The sequence below is a fragment of the Arvicanthis niloticus genome, chromosome 22 (assembly GCF_011762505.2).
Source record: "Arvicanthis niloticus isolate mArvNil1 chromosome 22, mArvNil1.pat.X, whole genome shotgun sequence".
NCBI classification, from domain to species: domain Eukaryota; kingdom Metazoa; phylum Chordata; class Mammalia; order Rodentia; family Muridae; genus Arvicanthis; species Arvicanthis niloticus.
In genome coordinates this window covers 46,844,384-46,868,734 of record NC_133429.1, presented here as the reverse complement: position 1 = coordinate 46,868,734, position 24,351 = coordinate 46,844,384, and the positions used below count along the sequence as shown (strand labels likewise).

Here is a 24,351-nt window from a genome sequence, read left to right as displayed (position 1 = left end):
TTGCTGTTGTGTTGTTTCTGTTTGTGATTTTTTTTCTCCTCCAATTTGTAAGATGTAAAAGTGGTGTCCTACCTGTCTTTTAGTACTGTGTGCCAAACATTTAAATAATGAATCATTTTCAGAAATCCCTCTGGTGTTTATCTTTTCTCTTGATGGGGGGAGATAGTCTAGTGCCACATTGGCCTGTGGACATTTGTTCTAAAGCAATAGCTTATTTGCAGTGTGTGTGTGTGTGTGTATGTGTGTGTGTTTTCCTTTGTGTCAGTCTGTTCTTCAATTAGTTTGTCCAAGAGACCACCAGTGTCTCTGAGTGTCATGCCCACCACAGTTTTATGATGAGACTGGCTGCATCTTTGGTAACGTGCACGACCTCCGCCTCCACCTCTGCTCTGCCTCGGACATCGCTGCGCCTCCCCCGGCTGTTATTTGAATCTCATGGAGGTTTTTGACTCCAGCTATAAAAAAGAAAATTGTAATGAGATTTTCCAAGTGCCACCATTCCTGTAAGATCTGTGTTTCCTGGAGTAAGGATCCAAGAAATTCTTCTTTCAGGTTGGTCAGCTTATCTCTGGAGTTACTGTGTGCAATACTCTGTCTTTGTAATGTAAACTCGTTTGTTGAAACTAACTATTTATAAAATATGAAAATAGGAAGAAAGCATAAAGGGTATAGAGAATAAAAGTAGCAGACAAGGAAAACTGGGCGGTTAAATGGACCACTTACATTCCCTTCCTTAGATATTACATGCACCACATTTGTGGCCTTGGAGGTTCAAAGCACAAATAGTAAGTGTAGCAAACCTCGCCTTGCAAAGTAGAGAGAGGAGAGAGTGTGCATGGTGCTGTGCCTTGTGGTGACTATAACTGTGTAGCGCTGTGCCACATGGGCTTGCAACAGTACACAATAAACACCTGCATGACACACACACACACACACACACACACACACACACACATACACACACACACGCACACATGCACACACACAGACAAAGAGAAGTGGGTGGCTAGCAAATCCAGATAAACCAGTCTACCTGTAATGTAAACTTGTCAGTAGTGTAGTAGTGTAATGGAACAAAAAACATGACCTGAGGATCTATAATCAAGCTCCGTTCTGAAATGGCTGAAATGGCTGTGGAGCCCAGCATTGTTCAGAAGATCCACAGTTTACAACTCTTGATAGTGCCCCAGGCCCTGGCAGAAAGTAACATAAACCCTTAATGAGCAGCTCAACTTAACTCACCTTGTAACAATTCCCACACAGTAAAGATCCAAGCAGTGCTCACTTCGAAGACCTTCTGAAGCAAGAACCGGGGGAAGCTGCAGATAAAATCAGATCCACAAGGATGCTAATCATAAAGTTACCACGCAGTTGGAGTGTGAAACTATCTCACACATCCGGTGTCAACCCCATCCCACTGACTCAGTATCCTCATAGATTATGTAAAGTTCTTGGCAAACAAGCCGAGACGGGCTTAGCTGCACTTATAGATGGTAACAACACACTACTTAACAACTTTATATCAGAAATCTGCAGCTAGAATGGCTGACTGAATCTCAGCTCCAGAGTTAACTAGCTCTGCATCCTTAGAGAACCTTTCTCATTACTTTCTAACCCATTTCTTAAGATCTGTAAACAGAGATAATGACTATCTGAGAGAAATCCTTCCTATATAGCACCCATTCGGTTGTAGGAGCTGTTTTCCCTATGAACTTGGTAGGCTCCCTTCACTGTGGGCTAGAGTTAGAGTCATGTGACGTGAGCACATTTAAATAGGTCTCGTCAGTACAGTCAAGAGGGAAATGGAAGGCCGGCTAGCAGTGAACAGCATCCCTAATGCAGGTGTGAAGCAGAAACCGAACGATACACCAGTGTGGGTAAAACTGTACTGTTTAAGTTTGTTTATGTTTGAAAAAAAATTGTATGATGGAACTGTTAGCCAAAGAGGCAAATCGTTTAAAATTTACATCAACGGCCAAATATATATGTATAATTTCACATGTGAAAGTTTTTCCCTTTCAATTGTTTAAAATATAATTAATTATCTACAAAGTGGTTTGTATGTGAGTACAGTACAGGTGGGCAACATATATGTTATATGTGTGTTAGTATACATACATATGTCTGTGTGTTTGTAACATATATGTTATACACAGACATATATGTATGCTAACACATATATATGTTACAAACACAAATATTATATATATATATATATATATATATAATGTTACAAACACACACAGACATATATATGTATACTAACACACATATATTACTAGCACACATATGTGTATAGTAACACGCTAATGTGTCACTAACACACACGTGTTAGCAAGAATAATCACAGCACCTTTCTGGAAAGAAAACAATTATGACCATTTAAAGAAATGAGATTTTACATCTCTTTATGACTATTACTAAGAGTCCTTGTTTACCCTTTAAACGTCTGATCGCTTTGTGTCTGTCTTGATTTTTGAAGGAAGAACATGTGACTGAGAAGCGAAGGCTAGGACTGAGACTGAATCCTCACTAACGAGTGCAGTCAGTTACGCTCACTCCCAGAACTTAGGCGACTTAAAAATGACTAATAGAGCAATGGTTGCTTTCCATGAACACATTACATCCCCACGTCCGTCTCATTAATCTCACGTAGCCACACAGTGCTTAACCGTCTTACAGATGGTTACTACTGAGGTTCAAGGACTTTGGTGACTAGCCCACGGATAAACAACAGATGTGGGGTTGGCCTGGACATGGACACAGGAGTTCTGCCTCTGGCTTAGGACTCCCTGTAGAGGGAGAATTCAATTCACATCAGAAATTAGCAGCCACTGTCTGTCTATGAGAACACACCTCCGAGGTCATGATGACTTCACCATACAAATTTGCTCACTTTTTCTTTGATTATTTTTGGCCCTGGACTTCTGAGGTTACAATGGTGGGAGATTGGTCAAATAAAAGGGAAAAGCTAGTCAGATGCAGACAGAGGGGCCCTGGATTGCATCATATCCATTGCCGCCGAGTGAAAGGGATTCCAACTTTCATCTGAATTTATAGCATGTAAGAGTCAACACCCACCGAGGGACCATTCTTTAACATTCATAAGTATTTGTAAATATTACTTAATGTCATTTTCCCACTTGCTAGAACATGGATGGAGTTGTTAGAAGTACTCGACCTTTAAATGCAGAGTGTTTAAATTAATTCATCTTATTACTTCAGTTTCACAGTTGAGTGGTCTCGTAAATAAAACTTTCCCCTCATTAGAAGTGAAGCCAGTCTTGCAGCTCCCCACAGGTCTCGTCTACTTCACACCATGCTATGCCTCACACATTGACCTGAACCCAGGGGAGTCTGCACAGTCCGTGAATCAAACCAGAAATAATCTCCTGTAGCAATGTGTCGTAACCTCAAGAATGGGGGAAAAAAAGTCTATTCATTTTTTTTGCACTTAATTAGGAAGAAAAAAATTAAATGAAGTCTTCCAGAAGTATTTAAAGTTTAACAGAGCAATATTTAGATTTCTCAGCTGGTACAAATCTCATCTCTACCTCTCTGTTGAATGGTGTTATGCAATTCATATTCTCTCTCTCTCTCTCTCTCTCTCTCTCTCTCTCTCTCTCTCTCTCTCCTCCTTTCCCTTTCTTTCATGATTATATATGTGATGCTTGTGATTACTTTTGCTAAAGAAAAACTTCAGCCTCAATAATTTACTTTTAACATTCAAGTAACGACATGCTTTGTGCCCACAGCTGTTCCAAGGCGGTAAGCAATATTAAATGTGACACCTCTCTATGGGTAAATTATAGTCTACTCAGTTTCCATTCCCTTTTATGTACATAAAGCCTCGTCTATTTCCCCTATTTCTTTCATAGAGGTCTCTTTCCCCCTACGCCCTGTGTTATTCAGACTTGACTTTACCCTTTTACACATTTCTTTCCTAGTAAAATATCTTTCTTCACTATCAGGTTAGTCTTGCTAAGCTGATGGGTTGCTAGGCTTTGGTTCTTACTGTATTAAAAACCATTTCTCCATCTTATTAGTAAATATATTCATTTTTTAAATCCAGGATTGTAGCTCCAGCAAAGACGTGAGGCCTTCTAATGCTGCGTTAGGACTTATGGAGGAAATAGACTCTCTATTTTACATTTATTTGTAGGAAAATGTCAAGTCAGGTACCTGACAAGGGTATGTCTCAAGCTTCAGATTCTCAAACGTGAAATAGATGGAGATACTTGGTGGGAGAAGGAAGCTGATACAGAGATCGACAAAGCCTAGTTATGCAACATTGTGCTTTTAGTTTCTACCTGTAGTAAATTTCTGGAGTTCACCATTAGAAATATCTAGATGATTTCTTTGGTGGCTATGCTTAGCACCATCTCCAACCTGTATTCAGTGCAAGTATTACACAGCATGTTAGGAAGGGCTCCACTCAAATACCATGCACACATTGATCCCGTGCCTTCTGGATGCACCCCTGCATCCTAAAGTTCCAGCATTATGTCTGTCAACTGGAAGCCGTTAGCATCTTCCCAGTTGCGAAGGGCACACAGGTTTCTGAGATTTCTAAACAGCTGCTGTGGGTAAGCTTGTTCCTGTTTAAGATTCAGGATAATCTACCTAGAAAAACAGCAAGTCTCTCTCTTATCTGGAAGTTACCAGGAGGGTCACTCAGCAGCGAGCCCATATTTCCTCTAAAGAGTAAGCACTTACTACAGAACTCTGAATGGGTAAGAAAAGTGAAAAAGATTTGGACAGAGAGCTGTTGGAAAGACTGTCGTGAGCTCAGGGGAGGTAGATGGAGATTGGCATTCTGGACAGACAGGGCTTACTTGTATTACCTTCCGGGGAAGACTGAATGCTGCTGATGAGAGTATACCTGACTTACAGGTGTTCATCGCACCAAAAAGTAAATGAATTAGTGTGATGTACACCTTGGGGTACATATGGCAGAATTGTAAAATACATTCCCCCAGTTCTGATAAAAAGATTACAACCCCAAATGTACTTGCAACTCTTTTATACAAAATTAATAACTCAACATTAACTCTCTATGGCTCTGGTCTAGTTTGTGTTCCTTGGAGTTGAAGGAAGCTGGGCACTCGTAGAGTTGTTGTTTTTATGTTGCAGCTACAGAACACTCATGCTAGTGCAGGATCCCAAAGCTACATCATATTTTTTGTTGTCCGCAGATGAAAGAAGAGCAATGTAGCTCTTTTTTTATAGACTGCTTCCACCTGTGAAACCCCACATGCTTCATTTCAGTGATGTGCCAGCAGCCTGTGCCGCCATATTTTTGTGTCAGTTACTCCAAAATCGGCACAATCTGACTACAGCAAATTAAACTGCTCAGTTTGATGATGAACACACTCCTGCCAGCAGCTGTATTTTATTTGTACTTCACGATTAGTAACCTTCCATGGCAGAGAAAAACATTAACTCTAGTTTATAAGCATACAAACCACACTTAGCCTGGTTCCTTAATGTGCCCAGAGTCACACCTTTAGGGTCATCCACTCCCAGGTTTGTGCTGTTATATAATGCTTCAGAGCTGCATGTCGATAGCCTTGAAGGGTGGGCACAGCACCTCCAATCAGGGACACTGCACAGACACAAACAATCTATGATTTGACTTATACCCATGCAGTGAATGCCGTGGGATCTCAACACGCGTATTCCTTATCTTCATAAAGACAAAGTATTAAAAAATATCGGTGTATTAGAGAGAGAGGTCATTGGGGTGGGCCTACCAGTGCAGGGTACTGACTGTCTTAGAAGATAGTACAGCAAGTGGGAATCTGTTGGGAGAAGAAGGGGGCAGAAAAACATGATAGGATTCTTTTTCATCCCTGTTTTTGGTATCCCCTTCCCTTCATTGCTCCTTTGCTCTCCCTCCTCCCTCAGAGATGTGCCTAGCTATAAACTAGACTGAAGGAAGGCACCAGGTCCAATGAATGGGTATTCCTTGCCTCCTGTGATTTCTGCATCCCATGCATGTGGCATCCTTAGAACGAAAGAGCCCCTTCAGAACTCCTTCTGCCAGCATTAGAGTAAACTGTGCAGTGCCACCAGAGTTCTTTTCCTGAGGCCTAAGGCTAGAATTTTCTCTGCCCATTATTTATTGCTATCATGGAGTCATTAGCTTTTGCCATTAGAACTATGCTCATGCTAACGGTGTTACAGCTGATGTATGTGCTCCAGATTCTCATTACAGGCTGCTGACCTCTCCCTATAAATCTGAGCTTGAAGTTACCAGCTTTCTACTTGTTGGCCCTAATTGGAAAGTTCTCTGCTATATACAGGTACAGAATGTACGATCAAAGCTTGAATTTCTGCCCCTTATTAACATTGCCTTTGTGACTTATTCCCTCAATTCTCTTCCCGTTGGAAATCTAGCCAAAACACATTCCTCAGCTTCGAATACAAGTGTGCTTAGGTAGAACCCATTACATACCGCGTAATCCACTAATCAGGAATAATGATACACTGACCGCTACAGAATGTTAAAATGGCCTTTAATAATTCATTACTCACATGTCATTTTTTTTTACTGAATAACCTAGAAAAAAAATTATGAAACTTTCAGCAGTTGAAACTTCTTCTAGTGTTTGAAACATATCCAAGTACAGACCATATAATATTAAATGTTGTGAAGGATATGTATGAGATACGAAATAATTTCATAGCCCTTGTCCTTCAGATGGACTCTGTTGGGCAGAGATGAATGTGTGCCTATAGGAGGAAGAGTGGATGTTTCTGACTTTCTTCATCTATCAGAAGAAAGTATTTCCTGGATATAATCTTTCAGCTTTCTCACTAAAGTGATATGTTCATGCTGGGCTATTTTTCAGGAGGCTATCACAATGTCCCTTTTAAGAAAAAGGACTAACTCTGCCCTGTCCTCAGAAACCCTTGAGCAACCAGATGTCCCTGTTCCGGGTCTTCACATATGACTTAATTAAGATCAGTATAATTCAGTGACACTCATCTTAAATGTACACTTAGACGTTTTGGCATATGCACACATTGAAATAATTATATCACTTGGTTCATTTAAATAGCATTTTAATAGAGTTGTTTGGGATATTCTAAATGAATTTTATTCTCCTAAGAGTCTTTATCTCCTTATATTAAGAGATGTTGAAGCAATTTCAAAGAAGATAATCTTGACCTGCGTGATCTAATGAGATGAAGTAATCACAGTCTTGAAATGAAGATATGTGCAGAATTATTGTATGTCTAAAAAACTAAATATAACCACTCAGATACTACTCTGTGGCACGTATGTGCTCAACTTCCTACACGTACTACATTAGAGTTTTTAAGTAACCTGTGAAGTGTTCATATTTGAGGAAGAAGACACTGACTTTGAGTGGTTAAATTTCACATTCACACAACTAGCTCATCAGTGGTTGACCCAGAAATGCAGGTCAGACTCTTAAAATATCCTATAAATAACTGTGTTCAACCTGGCAAGCATTGGTAAAATCTTCATGTTTATATGCTGAACATTTTTTAAAGATCTATAAAAGACCAATAGAATCCATATTAGTTTGTGTTGATCAATAGTTAACACAGAAAATTTTACTGTTTATACTAGACAGCACCTATAACTTATGTAAATGTCAAATTAGCAGACCACCATGGTATTTTCAATGTTCTTCATAGGTTTCTGTTCCTCTCTGTTATCATATAGAATGTTCTAGACTTTGATTGCTGGACCAGATGTGAGTTACACTACTTAATTTAATTTTAGCATCAAATACTAATGTACTCAATTGCCCTGGTAGCCAGTTCCTATGACTGCGAAGTATCCACGCAGGAGAGTACATGTGGCAAACGCAGGAGAGTACATGTGGCAAATTTCATAATCTTTTTCTTTTCCTTACTTGGCTTTGACCTGAATGATTCTTTTAAAAACTGTTGACCTATTTCATAAAGATTCTCAGTTATTTCAACATCTGGTTAAGGGGCTGAGGGCTCATTTCTCACAATGTTCTTGGCTTTATTACTCTCTGAATTACCCGGGGTTCTCTAGAAACGCGCACCCCACAGAACAACTTTATATTAAAGGGGGCGTGTTAGATTGGCTTGTGAAGTACTTTATGGGTGGTCCAGTATGGGCTGCTGTCACCCTGCAGCGGCTGTGCACTGATGCTGGGTGCTTTGGCAGCCCCAGTCTGGTGCTGAAGGATGGCAGGACTTCTGGAGCAGTCCAGGCTCCTTAATACACAAGGGAAGATTAATGTTGATTCTGGCATCAGTGAAGGGAGGCACAGGCATAGAGGGTAGATGAACTTGAAACCAGTAGGAAGGCACACTCCAGCAATGTACAAAACAGCAAGCAGGCGAAGGAGCAGGTACTTTCCCCTCCTTCTTCTTCATATCTTGGCCACCACTGGGAGTGCGAGTTCCACTCTGGGTGGATGAGCTCACAGGCAATCGGGACAGCCCCTCAAGGGCACCCAGAGGCTCAAGTTTTAGTTGATTCTGGATCTAGTCAAGTTGACAACCAAGTTCATTCATCACGCCGTCTTTGTTCTTTCCTGGGGACATTAATTTTCAATGTGTTCCATCAAGTTTCTGTTTGCTACAAAGCAGTGCATTGTCGTGGTCCTGACATAATCTTCCCCTGTCTAATGTTCCTATATTAAAAGGATTACAGAGCACAGTCATTATCTGTGACAGTCTTTGGAACAGGGAGCATATACTCAAAAGACTGAAGCAAAACAAACAGCTGATTCCAAGCCCCTGACACTGAATGTGGAGATGTCCTATTTCACTGGGCTCTGTGATTCTCAATCCACGTTAAGTAGAGATTGCACAGTTTGACTCAATTCCGGCCCACAGTTTACGATCTCAGTCCACGAGAGGACCACACCTTCACACACCACAACTGTGATTCTCCTGGTTTTCTACTAATTCTGTCCAACTTTGAAAATCAAGCATTCTCAGGACTCCCTCTCACACTCCGGAGTTCCCTAGATAAGCTCCCCAAACATGGAAGCCATTTTACTGTTGCAAAAGGACAAAGATCAAAATGACCACTTGAAGAGGTACATCTTGCGAAGTGGATGTGAGGTCAGAGAGACTTATCGCCTGCCTGCGTGCACAACCTTCTCAGGAGTTGGTGTAACCGTTTGCTGTTTGCTTCTTACTTTGTTCCTCATTTAAACAGTTGAAGGAAACTCAGAGGTATTATTAGGGAAAAGTAGAGGCATCACTTTAGTAAGCTGATTAACAAAGAATCTCTTTTAAAACGAATTTCTTTTCCTCTTTTTCAATGTTTGAGTTGGGGGAGGAGCACACTTACTGATTACAACTTATGTGTTTTACTTAAAAATTTGCGAACATCTCTATTTTGTTGTTCACAATGTAAACTTGTCTTGTATTGTTTGCACACTGAGAGAAAAAGTTCAAGTTTCACTTCTCTGAACGGTGTGATAAATTTTGTTCGCAACAAGAAACTAAATGACTGGACTTTTGAAAAAAAAGTGAGTGTTTTTTCCAAAAATACTCTTAGATTCTCTCTTCCCAGATATCAAGAAGACCCATGCCACTGTTGACTGCTAAAACCATTTATCATGCCAAGTGTTTGAGATTGTTTAGGATTTCTTTCAATGACCGACCCTCCCCTTTACCTTTTGATTGACAGATATAATGGAAGTGGTTGACAGCCCCTATCAAAACCAAGCTCCAGCAACAAGTGAAAATAGCCACCTTTTGTCTAAGCAGCCTCAAAAAGAGTCTGGCATTCTAAGTTTCTTTTCCAAGACATTACACAAAAATATAACAAATATATTTTGGTCTTAGGCCACATTTTCCTCAGCAAGCTAATAGCTCATACATAGTATTTGAAATCACCCCGAACAACATTTTAAGCTCTAATTTCCCTAGACATTTGCGGCACAGCAGCCGTTAGCACGGTGCGTGCTGAAGTGAACTTGGTGGGGAAGCACATGGAAAGGAACCATGGAGGTAGCCATCTTCTGTCTCTGCCCCAGAGGCCTCTCACACCAGGTGAAGGAAGCATCTCTCCTTATTATTCCTATGTACCTTTCTAATAAATTTTGAATCCAGGAATCCATTTAATTTGTCTATTGTGTTGGCAGAGCAGGTGTGTGTTTAGCAGGTGCCAAGTTCTCTAGGTAATTATTAATCATAATCAGCACTCTTTTATTCATGCATTTGAAAACCTTCCTGAGAAGCGTTTTCTCCAACAGAGCTGGTGTGTCCAACAATATCCAGCTCCTGCCTGGTAGGACACAGTAAACTTGCATCCATCAGTGAATTGTTTTAGTCATTCTAAACCGATAATCACGCAGTAATTTTGAGGCACATTCTTGCATTTTGCCAGCATAGAAACAAATTAGTCTGTTGTGGTTTTTGGATTAGAAAATACTGCCTTTGTAATGCTCCCACTTTTACCTTCAAGACAATCATTTTATATAGTTTTGTTTTTTTTTTTTAATTTGGGGAGACTGTCTCAGTAGTAGTGGATATTCAGATGTGTTTCTCCAGCTCAGACCTTAGTGAAACATGGTTGGTTATGCCTTCCAGTGTGCAGTGTGGATAATACTTGTTATAGACAGTGTTTGTGGCTTCGTTTTCTGGATGCCATTAATAAGGAAATTTTCCTTTGGTGAGAGGATGTAAAATGACAGCATGATTCCCCCATTGTGCAATCTCAGACTGTATCCATGGACCTAGAAATAATGATGCACAGTCAAAAACTGCAGATATCACCTGATATTGCTTAATAATATCCTAATATTTCTTTTAAAAATGTATACATATATTTGCTTAAAAATATATATTTATATAATCCATATATAAACACATAATATAAATATTTTATGTAATCAATTAAATATAATTTTAACATATATAAATATAATATATAATATGCATGTTATATATTATAATTATATTAGAGTCATGTATTTATCATGTATTATATATGATATATTATGATTTATATAAATTTATATTTTATATGTACATATAATATATATTATATATGTTAGAATATATTATATATAAATATGTTATAATTATAAGAATGTAAAAATATAAATGTATAAATATAAGAATATATAAATATGTAATATGAATAAATCTAAAATGATTAAAAATTAAAACATATAACTACAAATATATATAAATAAATATAAACAATTACATATATATAAATATACGGTTATATATAAATATGCATATATACTTTCTTTTAAAATAAGCATAATCTAATTAAGTCTTTTCTGTACATATTCTATTAGATTAAAACTTTGTGAAATCTAACAAGAGTTTCAAAAGAGCTTTTTTAACCTGTCTCCTCCTTTCTTTAATTTATCTTTCATTCACTTCACGTTCAATTTGCAGCCCCCCACCTTTCCTCCCAGTCCCACCCTCACAAATCCTTTCCTCCATCACCTCATTCCCTTCTCCTTTAAGAAGGGGAGCCCCCCTCCCTTGGGGTACCATTCCTACCTAGGACATAAAGTTGAAACAGAACCAAGTGCATCCTCTGTCACTGAGACCAGACAAGACAGCCCAGAAAGAGAAGGCATCATCCAAAGGCAGGCAATAGAGTCCTAGACAGTCCCTGCTTCAACTGTGAGGGGATCCATATTAAGACCAAATGGCACATTTTTAACAAATGTGTAGGGGCCTGGGTCCAGCCCCTCCATGGTCTTTGGTTGTGGTTTAGTCTCTGTAAGCTCCCATGGGCTCAGGTTAGTTGACTCTGCAAGTCTTTTTATGGTGTCCTTCACCTCTCTGTCTAGCTCAGTGTTATCTCCCACTCTTTCCCAAGATTCTTTGAGCTCTGCCTGATGTTAGGCTGTGGGTCTCTGCATATGTTTCCAATCAGTGCTGGATGAAGCCACTCATGAGACAGTTATATTAGGCTCCTGTTGATAAGCATGGCAGAGTATCATTAACAGTGTCAGACATTGGCTCTCTCCCATAGCATATGTCTCAAGTTGGGCCAGTCATTGGCTGGCCATTCTTTTAATCTCTGCTCCATTTTTATCTCTATACATCTAGTAGGCATGGCAGATTTTAGGTTGAAGGTTTTCTGAATGGGTTGATGTTCCCCTCCATCCCCTAAAAGTCCTACCTGGCTGCAGGCTCCATATTTCCAGCTGCTAGGAGTCTCATCTAAGGTCACCCCAATAGACTGCTGGGAACCTTCCCCATCCTAGGTCTTTGGCTTATCCCTGAGATGCCCCCCCCCCCACTATTACTTTCTCTCTCCCACCCCCTATCTCTTCACACATGATACCCAGACCTTTTTCCCTTTCTACCCCCTTTCTCACCCAGTTCCCCCCTCCATCCATCTCATTTTCTGTGTATATTTATATCACATACTTTAGTGTTTAGTATTAATTCTCATGCCAAGCATGAATTCTTGGTCTTTTGGCCTCACTACCTCCTCTTCTTTCATATTTTAAAAAGAAATTGCAATTTTATTTTATTTTTCCATATCTGTTTTCTTTTTTGTCTCAACTGTGATTTTTGACAAATTAAAATATCACATAAAACAAAAGCCATCATGTTAAAGTTGGACAAGGAAAGCCATCAGAAGGAAAAGAGAGCCAAGAGAAAGAACAAGAACCAGAGACCCACTTGTTCAGACATCTAGGAGTTCCATAAGAGGACTAAACTGAAAGCTGTTCTATGTATGCAGAGGACCTGGTGGAAACCCGTGTAGGCCCCGTGCTTGCTGCTTCAGCCTCCCTGAGATCATATGAGCTTTACACAGTAGATTTAGAGGGATGTTTCCCCCGTTGTGTCCTCCATCCCTTATGGCTCTCAGTCTTCTTTCTCTTCTTCAAGGTTCCCTGAACTCTGAGGGGAAGAATTTGAGGGAGACATCTCCTTTAGAGCCATGTGTTCCAAGGTCTCCCTCTTTGTATATTGTCTGGTTGTGTGTCTCTGTATTTGTTCCTATGTGCTGCAGGAAGAAACCTTTCTGATGATGATGGCTAAATAAGGCACCGACCTATAACTATAGCAGAGTATTATAAGGGCTCGTTTTATTGTTTCTTTCATTTTTTTAGTAGTATTTGGTTTTAACTAGGTCTCTGAGCTCTCTTGTCTCTGGTTCTTGGTCACCCAAGGAGTGTCAGGTGTGGGTTCCATCCCCTGAAGTATACCTCAAGGCAAATGAGGACATTGGGTGGTTGCTACCATAAACTTTGTGCCACTATTGTACAGCATATCTTGTAGGACAGAGAGTTGATCAAAGGGCTTGTCTCTGGGTCAGTGTTTATATTTCTCTTTTGTGTAGCATGCAGAGTGCGTTCCCATATCAAAGACACTAGAACACGTGGGTGAAGATTCTCCGTGGGCACCAGCTCTACCTCTTGTGTTTAATGAACTGTATGGGTGTTGTCTTCAGCAATGGGGACCTATCATCAGCTAGTAGGGGGTAACTTGTCTTGGCAACAACCTGAGTGTTTGGGAATTTCCATGGGACTCCTTGGTTCAACATCTCAATTAGATGTAACTGTCCTGGTACTGGAAACTTCATTTGGTGACAAGAAATGGCTAGTTGAGGCTCTGTCTCCCTCATTATTTGGAGACTTCATTGGGATAGCCTTCACATACTTTAGAAAGTTTCCACTGCACTGGGTTTTTCTACTGCCCCTCAAACACCCCTCAACTCTACCTGACTTTCTCCATATTTTCTCTCTCAACCCCATCTCCCCTATTTGTCTCAGTTCACTTGTTTTTTTTTTTTTTTTTGCTTTTTGTTTTTTCTCAAATAACTTTAAACATCAAAACTGGCACTAAATCTATTCTAATTAAATTGGAAACCTGTGCTTCACTTTACTATGACTCTGAATCTCTATGAGTGCATGCTAGTTTTCTGCATGAGTTTAAAGTTACTTAAATGTGTGTCAACTTAGTTCTCTTTATGTTCCTTGTTTCATTTCTTCATCATTATTGAAATTCTAGATGCTGTGAGAGGTAGTATGTCTATAATATGTCCATGTGCCCATATATGTGTATGTCTCTGTGTGTGCACACATATTTGTGCATGTGTGTGTTTGTGCATGTGTTTGTGTGTGTATATATTTTTGTGTGCATGAGTGTATGTATGTATATGTGTGTTTGTGTGTACATGTGTATGTATATATATGTGTGTATGTGTATGTATGTGTGTGGACATTGTGTGTGTTGAAAGACTTAGAGAATTAGATAACCATGTAATAACAATGTTAGTAACTGCTTTAAAGAAAACAGTAGCATTTTTCCTTAAGTAGATTACAGAGAAACATTCTCAGGTGCTTTCTTCACTGTGGCTAAGAGTAATTAGAATTACAATCTAGCTTACTGTAACCTAAGAGGATGCTTAAAATAGCTTTAGCGAAGTGGTACCACCAAAGTGTAATCCAGCCCAGAAATTCGAACGCATCATCCGCTCGGCAGCCTTTTCACTGTACAAAGGGTTTGTGGTGAAATTTAGAATTGTTGGAGAAAAGTGTGACATCTAAACAGTCTTTGAAAGCTGAATAAATGTCACAGCTACTTCCAGTGTGAGAGGGAGAATGTGCAGTTATCAAGATGACCTACATCAGCTCACAAAGAAGCATGAATATCCATGATGATGATTTTTTTTTTACTGCCTTTTAGAGAGCAGCATGCCTCCAGAAATACCAGTGGAGTATTACCTAAGTATAAATATTGACCTTCAGATATTGATAACATTTGACATAAAATAAAAATTTTACTAAGATAGGAAAATGTATTTCTTTTAAGACAGGCAAAACCTACACACACACACACACACACACACACACCCCAAACAAAACACAGCAAAAATATGAATTTTCATCAGGTGTTAACACCTAGATTTATTAAACATGAGAAGTTAAAATAACTTACTTTGGGCTTGTTTTATAATATAAATTCCTAGCTTTTAAGAAATACTTGAACCATAGAAGAATCAATGACCTGTTTATGTGATGTTTACTTTCCCCTAGATAATCGTGAGGCTTAGTTTGGCTTCTTTACTCCTTTCTCATCTAAATTCTCTCCACAGGCAACAGAACCCAGCACTTCCCCATTATTGTAGATACACTTAGAGAACTGCCAATAGGCTTTCAGAAAGTGTAAATGTTTGTGAAAGGAAAGGAAAGCAAGAATTAAAGTCATTGTCATCCATGGACTCTGTCAGGCATGTTCAACCCTTAACCCTGGAAAAGGACAGTACCATCTGAGAAGTTCACATTTGAGAACTTTGTAGTTGAGCTACAAAAGATAAAAATTAAGTAAAATCTCATAATACTTAGTCAGTTCAGGACACTGTGTTTGATCACATTCATAGCTGGAGCACGTATACCTTCAGTGTGTGGCTTCCCTCATATTGCCTTCCCTGAAAAGTTCTTATCCTCAGAGTATGTCTCCTGATTCTTTCTTTAAAAGCCATTCTGGAGTGTCACACTCATAGGAGGGAAAATTCAGAAGTGGTTTTAAGGGATTGATAGGAGCCTGCTTAACTGAAAAACTAGACAGTTCTTTACTAGGACCTCACATATTAAGACTGAGAAGTCTCAAAGGTGTGAGATAACGAGAAACGAGGTGTGTGTGTGTGGGGGGGAGATTAGAACATTTAGTACAAGCAAAGGTATGCTGTCTTGAGGCTCCTTTATTTCCTACTCTGGGTTTTTATGATCAATAGAGTGAGGTGAGTTTGTAACAAAGATAAAATGATGGAAGTGGCTTTAGAACGGTAGCCATGGTGAAGGTAGAATTAACTTTAGTGGTACTAGTTATGGGAAGGCATCTGAAGACCTTGACAGAATGACCAGGGCAAAAATGACATCCAACAGAGATAATAGAAAGCCAGAGAACTATGCCCAGCTATGAAAAACTACAGATTCTGGTTATGAAAGAGTTCCAGGAAGCTGTCAGGACTTCAAAGAACAAGGCTCTCAGGCATCTTAAGTCCAAGGGCTGGAACAGTGCCACTGGGAGCTTAACATTTACATTGTAGAGCTGAGTGGTCTGAGAATCTGTCAGCATACAAGGTCTATTTGAAAGTTGTGGAAAAAGCAGCCACTTCCTGCTCTTGGTTGCTGGTACCTGCTGCACCTCCTCACTTCTGCTAGAAACCTGGAATTACAATGGCTGCCACATACAAGCCTGCCTATGGTTCAAGCCCAATCTGGGAGATCACAATATAAGTATCATGAGCCATTAACCTCAGGCTTTTAAAACTCCAGACCAAAGGGCTTCCTAACTCATAGATTAGAACTCTGAGCCTATGAATCTACAAGTCCTGTGCTTAGACCTTGACTATTGTAAGCCTGGGGTTGCCGGCAGTTCTTAACTACCCACTATTCCTATTTAGACAGAGCAAAAGGACCTTGTGTTCAATTGATTGGTACCAAAATTAGAATTATGTTGAGCTTTCTGTTGAAGTCCTGAGTGTGTGGAGAAGAGGAGGCAAGAGACAGGAGTTGACTATTAACTTGTAAGATGTGTCAAGGATCTAGCCAATATCAAGGAGATTCTAGTATAAGATTGATAGAAAAGACATTAAAGACAGTATAAAAGACAGGAAACTATAGGTTAGAAATACAGTATCACTGTTGAAGACTCTAGTAACAGAGGTAGTCACAATGGCCATAAAGTTCAAGTTGGAAAAGTTGGAAGTGAATTACTTTAGAAAGAAGAGACGAGTGGAGGTCATGATTTTTTTTTTTTTTTGATGAAGTTACTGATTGCAGCCTGTGAGTATTGATTGCCATCATTAATTATGAGAGTATTTTGAGGATGGTGAAAAATGGATTTTGAAGACAATGATACAAAAGAAGATAGATGAGTCTTCATGTTTAGGGTGAAGTGGCTTTAAAATGAACCTTGATGAAGATGGATCTCTTCTCATGAAGGAGAAGAGATGAAAATACAATGGCCAGAGAGGGACTACACAGAGCCTTTGCCTGTGCTACACCAGACCTGAATGCATGGAACAAAGAAATTCTAACTCAGTCTTTGGAAGAGAAAGTAATTTGATGATGTTACAGAATCCTGGTTCAAAAGAGTGGGTCTGTTTGTGTGTTTGTTTGTTTGTTTGTTTGTTTGTTTGTAAGTGGAAGTCTATGGGGTGGAAAAGGCTGAGAAAGGACCCAAGTTGTATGACAAATGAGAGAGAGTGACCCAAATGAGAAATACAGAGATGAATAATAGGCCGAGAAAAGGAGTCATTGGAGGAAGGAATTTATTTGAGTCGTAAGAGCAATAACCAGAGAGGCATCATGGGAACTGGGGCCATGCTGGTTTTAGATGTTTAGCTGAGTTCATCTTCCTGTTTCTGTTGCAAATACTGCTGTTCCTGGTTTAACACTTTTTGCTGAGGGACATTGGAGAGACAGTTCTTGGGTTACTGGGCTTTTGTTACTTGCCATTAAGTTCAGTAGAGCACTTGGATGAAATTAACGAGATTTATGCATCTGTTTTCATGGGTTTGGTTAATATTTGATGAATAGATGTGAACATGGACATAAGAGCATGTTTATAACATTTCTCCAATGTTTTATTTTTGAAAGAGTTATGCCATATTAATTTAACATTTAGAATTAACATATCTTATTCCTTTTTACTTATTCGTAAGTCTCTTTGCTCTCAGTGAATTAATTGCTATTGTTACATATCAAATCAGTGTCACTTCAGCACTTTGGTAACTGTAAAACAAATGAACACATTTGAGTTCGCTGTACAGAATCACTTGTTCGGCTATCCATAAAAAGGAAAGTTTGGTTTTAAAGAGGATGCATGTCAGTCTTGACAGAATTAGTACAGAAAACTCAATAAAGTTTAGCCTGAATGTTTTATATAAATCATGGAGCCCGTTCATGCATTTGTTTTGAATACATTTGGTGCTTGTTTATGAATAGTATCCTTTAACCACTTGGCTTTGTGGTCAGGATGAAAAAACATCTCAGGACTGGATTAGAAACTCTAGTCCTTAAAGTTCTACAACACCAAGGACTTACATTTCCGGTCTCTATGCTCCCCTGTCTCTGAAATGCTCAAGTTAGCCTTGGCAGAATGCTTGGAAGGACCGGAGTGGCCAGTTTCACTTCTCAGTAGTCCTTTCAGGTTATATTGAGCCAAAAACCATCTTTCTGTAGTTCCAACCCAATTGCTTCAATTCCAGATCCTGGAATTACATTGAAAAGTTGGAAATTTCTTAAAACTGAATTTCCCCATAGGTTCAATTTCTCTTATTTTTGCAGCCACCTTGGGTTTGAAACACAATCATGAAATTTTTTTCTTCTTCAAAATTTTTTTTCCTCAAGGACAACAGCTGGATAGAAACAATATAATAACCAGGCAAGGGCCTCAACCAAAATCAGTGGGGAGATTCAGAAGCAAGTCTGCCTTCCCCCTGGCTTCTGTACTCATGTGTGAGCTGGGAGCGCCCCATGGGAGCCTGTCTACTCCTGCTGAATCCAGCAGGGGACTTCAGAATGGAGCGGCCTTGGTTCAGGCTCACTCCTACACTCTTTAGATGAAGTTCTTTGAGTCCTGTTCTTCAGAGAATTATATCACACTCGTGTACAAACAATCCAGGTAAAGGATGGGGTATGCTGTTGAATTCAGAGAACAGAAGGTGAATATGGAGTCTGCTTCTCCCTTCATTTCTGGGTGGCTTTTCCTCACGGATGCCCCCACCCCAACTGCTTAGTGCTGTCTATACATGTTGCTAAGAAATATCACAACTCTGCATGGTGAAATTTTGACTAGACAAGCAGACATAGAAGGGTGTTTGCAGTGTATTTTGGCTTTGGGGCTCTTAATGGTTATTATTTTGTTTTTAGTAAAAAAACAAAGAGATTCTATTTGTTTTCTGTGCCTGTAAACTTTTTTCATCTTTGACATAAATGGGAAGGTAGGCATTTACATTCCTAGTTTAAAGATATGTGACTAAAATTCATTCATTCAACATTTTTTTTTTTGTTGAAGCTTTGAGGTTAATTTTAAAAGAAACAATTTAAAAAATATTTTCTTTTTTAATTTTTATTCTAAGAAAGTGGGTGGTCTTCTTTACCTCCTAGTTGTCTAATGATATTTCAGTTGTTTTATAGGTCTTTAGAGGTGTTGTATTAAGATACTTACCAAAGAATACAATAGAATATCTTGGAGATGACCCTGGACCTGGGTTCATTTACAGCCACAGAAATGGCTCTGTAGTTGCAGGCGAAGCCTTTTCTAATCTGCCTCCTAACTTTCAAAGGTCACCTCTAGTGACTGGATAACCTTACCACAGTGGGTTTGTTTCTGGATGTTAAGATAGGATCTGCTGTCTCACACCAGCCAGTTAGCTGCAGAAGGAATGTTATTCTTCGACCTTGAACAGTGAGCACCCTTGCATTTTCCCCCCTCGTGTTAGTCAGCTGCAGATCAGCTGACGTGACTTATGGTTTTGCCCTTGTCAGTAGTCACTCGCTTTAAGTTCTCCTTCTGTACCTTTCACCAGCTGCTTCCAAAACAAACATGTTTTGGGGGCTCACATGGAAAGAAAGAGGAGATTTAGAAGAAGACAGCAGCTAGCTTCACTGTTGTTTTGTCTCTATTATTAACACCAACTATGCAGATATTAATATTCTCTTCAGGGAAACTTTTGAGAAGCCCTAATGACCACTGAGAATTCATAAGCATGATCATCATTAGAAAACATGCTCCTGACCTGAGGGGAGAAGCTGTCTCCTAAGAGAATAGATTCTCTTTCATTTCTCCTTAAATTCTGAATGTGAATCTCCATTGCACTGGTTTCTGGTAGATTCCTTTGTTTTGAGCTGATTTTGTTGGTTAAGTACATCAATACAATTGCATTTAAAAGCTAAATCTCCTGTTCTTTTTTTAAAATCATCTTCCAGATAACAATGCACCATGTGTAAACGTGAATGCTGTACTCACCTAACTACAACGCAGTTCGTATGTTACTAGGTATGTAATGGTGCGTGCCCAATTGCACTGCTCTTTAAAGGAACACCTTTACCAAGTACCTGTCATGTGGGACTCTGTTAAAAACCTGCTTTCTTTATTAGTTAGAAGAGATCGAGTGTCCTAGCTAACACATTTTGTCTGTAACTGAAATTCTTAAATCAAACCACGAGAAAGATATAGTTACGTTGCAAAATGCCAAAGACTATGAGAATAGCCGAATGGAAGTATCAGCTCCCTAAAACATATGGCTGTTCAGACCACCTGATCACACTCTACAAAACTATGGAATGGGAAACATTGTTGATCTTGGTTGTACATGTCTATCCCAGAGCTTAGGACGCTAAGGCAGGAGGATTGCCACCAATTGGAGACAAACTCAGTATACATAAGTTCTATGCCAGTCACAACTGCTTGTATGATAGGAGATTACACATTAGCATAGCTTTCCACAGACGCTGAAATTCATGCTTTAATTTTTTCTCTTAATGTTTTTCTTTCTTTTTTTATTTGTGTTGATTTTTGAGGAATGGTAGATAAGTGAGTTCTCTTACTTCATGGATTTTTCAAAAGAAGAGCCTGCTTATACTTTAAATATTGGTTTTTATATTAATGAAATTCTAAAACAAATTATTTTTAAACACATCAAAGTGTTATTGAACTCTCTGCATTTTAGACATGGGATTTCAGAAGGTCGGACACACTAACATCGTTCAAGGTGAAGTTACACATAAGGCCATGCCAAACGAAAAAGAATTTATTTTTAACTACCTCTTTAAAAAATGTATTTGTTAGACACGATATTATAAATGTCAAACAAGGCTCAATATTTTGATACATCAGCTCACAAACACATGAACTTCAGGTCTATTTCTGTTTCTTTAAAAAATTAAAATCAAGGACACGTGTTAATACAAATGATAAAAAAACCTTTTATTGGCCTGCTTTCATATGACAAAATAGTGTAAATTAAATAACATAGAATCTGAAGTTATGGATAAAAATCAGGCATTCTTTATTTTTAATTTTTAAAATAAACTGAGAGCTGAGGTTATAGGAGAAAGAAAAAGAAAACATCCTTATCTCATTCTCAATATTATTATTTTCCCTAAATATTAATAGTATTTTATCTCACACAAGGATGGAAATGTGGGAAAAATGCCTTTTAAGCTCATGGGGCAAGAGACATAAATATATAGACAGATATGTAGAGGTGGATTGTAACAGACAATGCTAATAATCCATCATATAACTACATTATAATATTCATTTTTAATTCAACTAAGTTTAATTATTGTCACATAAAGTATTTTGCATATTGAACTGACATGTTTTTGCATGACTTTTATTACTTTAAGATACTTGTGCTTAAATAATCTGGTTGTTATAATCGTTGAACTTACATAGTCAGCAGGTTGTCTGTCTGAATCTTCTGTGTTTATCCATAAGGTCAAACAGAACCCTCTGGCTAGACCAGGGGAACTTAAAAGTTCATGTTACTTCCATCCACTCTTTTTTTTTTTTTCTCATAGAAAATGATTTCAGAAACCTTTCGCCACACTGTCCTGCTCTAGATGTCTTGTTCTTCTCAACCACACCTTTAAAGTTAATTGTTTTGGTTTAGTAACCTGTAAACCATCACATATAAAACATACATATAAAAGTCTTATATTTCAAGTAGAGAATCAGCAGGCATCTTGTATTTATTCATTTATATTAAATAGTATTTTCCTCTGCTTAAGCAACAACTGTAATAGTGTTAAATATTATTTTATTATTTCATTGCTAATTAATATACTAGATATTTTCAAAATGATAATTTTATTCATTAATAGTCATGATTTAGTGGTAGGTACTATTGTATCCTTTCCCCTTTCTTAGTTAAGGAAATTAGAAAAAAAGTCAAAATTTTATTACAAAATCTATAGAATCAAGGAATATAGATGGTCAGATTTTAGTTATATTTCTGTGGTATTTCTGAAAAATTTTTCTACTTTTATTGACTTACTGGAGTGTTACTTTTAGTTTTTGAATTAATATCATGGAATTAAATGTATTTTTATAGAAATTTCAAGTTTTTACATCTCAAACACACATGCACATTCTTATATACATTATTGTACTAAAAGTTCAGGGGAAGATCACTTTTTAAAATCATTATTTTAAACATTATTATTTAAAAAATCCAAAAACACTAGATTGAAATGAATTTATAGTTTGGTTGTTTCTTTTTTTGCAAAAACTGTAAGTTTTGTAAATTTTAGTTGGACAGAAAACATAAGTGTACAGATTACAGTTAAAATCCAGGGTCTCTACTAATGATGTGTGCTCATTGAGTTAAGTGATCCTTCCATGCCTAATGAAGACTTAACATCAACCTCAGAATTTTAGAGAAAGCCAATAGCGATTACATCCAAGGCAAGAGAAAGAACTCACTTAGACATGTTATTAGATACTGTTAACACATACTATAATGTTTACATGGTTTCTGTCTCTCTGTCTCTCTCTCTGTCTCTCTGTCTCTCTGTCTCTCTGTCTCTGTCTCTCTCTGTCTCTCTCTGTCTCTCTCTCTCTCTCTCTCTTTTTTTTCTCTCTCTCTCTCATACCTCTAGGAGTCAAGCTTAGCATGTGGTGCTTTCCTGTGGACACTTAACACAAGGGTATCCAGGCACCAGGAACTCAGAACAGAACACCAGTAAGGCTATCTTGTGAGTTCCCTTGACGTGCACTGGTATTTCTGTCTGTCTGCCTCCCCCAGCTCATGGCATTTGTTAAGTTGGGACATTTTGATGTGGATGAATCTGGACTTTAATCTTTAGCTTAGTTCTGTAAGCAAATTATGATCGTTGGAGAAGTTTGCACTGTGTTATGTGACTCCAACTGGATACACTTCCCTGGCGTCTTCTGTCATTGCCACTGTTAACAGCTAGAGCTGACTGTAGCTTCTGTGGTTTCATCTCTTAGCACTGATGCTTCCTGACTAAAATCTGTACAAATACAGTATTTTTATCTATAAAGTAAGAACATTGCAAAGTTTCTTCATATTGGCTATTGCACAAATGATTTTAGTCTATTCGAAGTGTTTGGAGCAAATTTGACAAATCCTAGAAGCCAAGTGAACCTAACTATTGTTGTGATTGTTGTATATCTCCCATAAGCTTGTGTCATCGACTAAAAAGATTAGATATAGTAGTGCCCAAAATTTATGACTAGCAGCCTTTGGGGGTAAACACATTTTAATGAAACTAAATACTCTCATCAGCACAGTGTGATGTCATGTAATTTTTAAAATGCCATGCTTTTAAGTCGTTCTCTTCCTTGTTAGCATTATCACAAATATTAACTAATTAAATATTAATTAAGGACAATTAGCAGACTCCGAGATGCTTCGTTTCATGAGAATCACCTACTTTTCTATCTCAGCTTCATTATGGTTTGAGTCTTCATGTTTGTGTTGATAACACTGTTCAAGCATGCAGAGAACTTGGCACCCGGAAAAGCCTGCCCCATCAAGGGGCCTAGATAAGAAATGTTTTAAAGGTGAGGGAAACCCACTTGAAATGTTGTTTCCCATGATGTTCTCTAAGAAGGTATTTGTTAGATGGATGGGTGGAGGTGTTCTTCCCCTGGGAATGGTGTTGGCTCTTTGGGCAAAAACAGATATTTGATAGGCTTTTAGAACTTGCTCACAATGTCTCCATTGCAAGGTACGTACTTTGATTTAGCCAGCTAACATTCGTGCATCCTAATCTCAATGGAGAAATGTCTCTCTCTCCAAGGCTTTCCAGGTATAGGGCTAAACCTCTTTGAACCTTGAAGTGGCAGAGTTAGGCAGTGAGGTAAGTGCTGTTTACTGCATCCAGCTACCCACACAGAGGCCAGTGGCACCACACTGTGTGGGCCAAACAGTTTCTAATTGTGCATTACTCTTACAGAGCAGCCTGTCTGTGCCTGTCTTTTAACAGCCCCTGGCTTTCTGTAGGGAAAACAAACAAACCCAAACAAAACACATTCTTTACACAGACATCTGGAACACTAAAGGAAGCACCGATTTAAATTGGATACTTAAACATTATACGCACAAGCCTGCCGGGTATGTGATTAAGAAACAGACAACGACACTGAGCTCTTGGCTAAATGAGATTTCTGTGTTATTCTCAACCAGAGCTGCTACTCTTGTCGTACCGTTCAGGCAAGTCCGTCTGTCTGTCCGTCCCCACCTTTCTCACATTTGCTGATTCCTATATCCTTCACCTGAACATGGCTAAGAGTCACAGAGTGCCGAGGGGCTGTCCCCCAAGGACTGATGATGCATACAGGTCTTTGGTGGCCTCAAAGATGAATTTCAACATTCTATACAAGTCACGGCCCTTTTTTGCCCCAGCT

General features: G+C 38.7%; 1 protein-coding gene across 5 annotated transcripts in view; it reads left to right on the top strand.

The window, feature by feature from the left end:
- Positions 1-24,351, top strand: part of Slc16a7 (solute carrier family 16 member 7) — a 163,550-nt gene that overhangs the window by 24,828 nt on the left and 114,371 nt on the right. Inside the window, exons 2-3 of one of the 5 annotated variants that reach the window (XM_076920386.1) lie at positions 19,899-19,968; positions 22,578-22,673. The exons of 2 other annotated variants lie outside the window; for them this stretch is intronic. The gene's annotated coding sequence lies outside the window, so the exon portion shown is untranslated. Of the gene's footprint in view, positions 1-18,575; positions 18,592-19,898; positions 19,969-22,577; positions 22,674-24,351 lie in introns of those variants that run through there. 2 more of the 5 variants (XM_076920383.1, XM_076920382.1) reach the window with 2 other exon arrangements.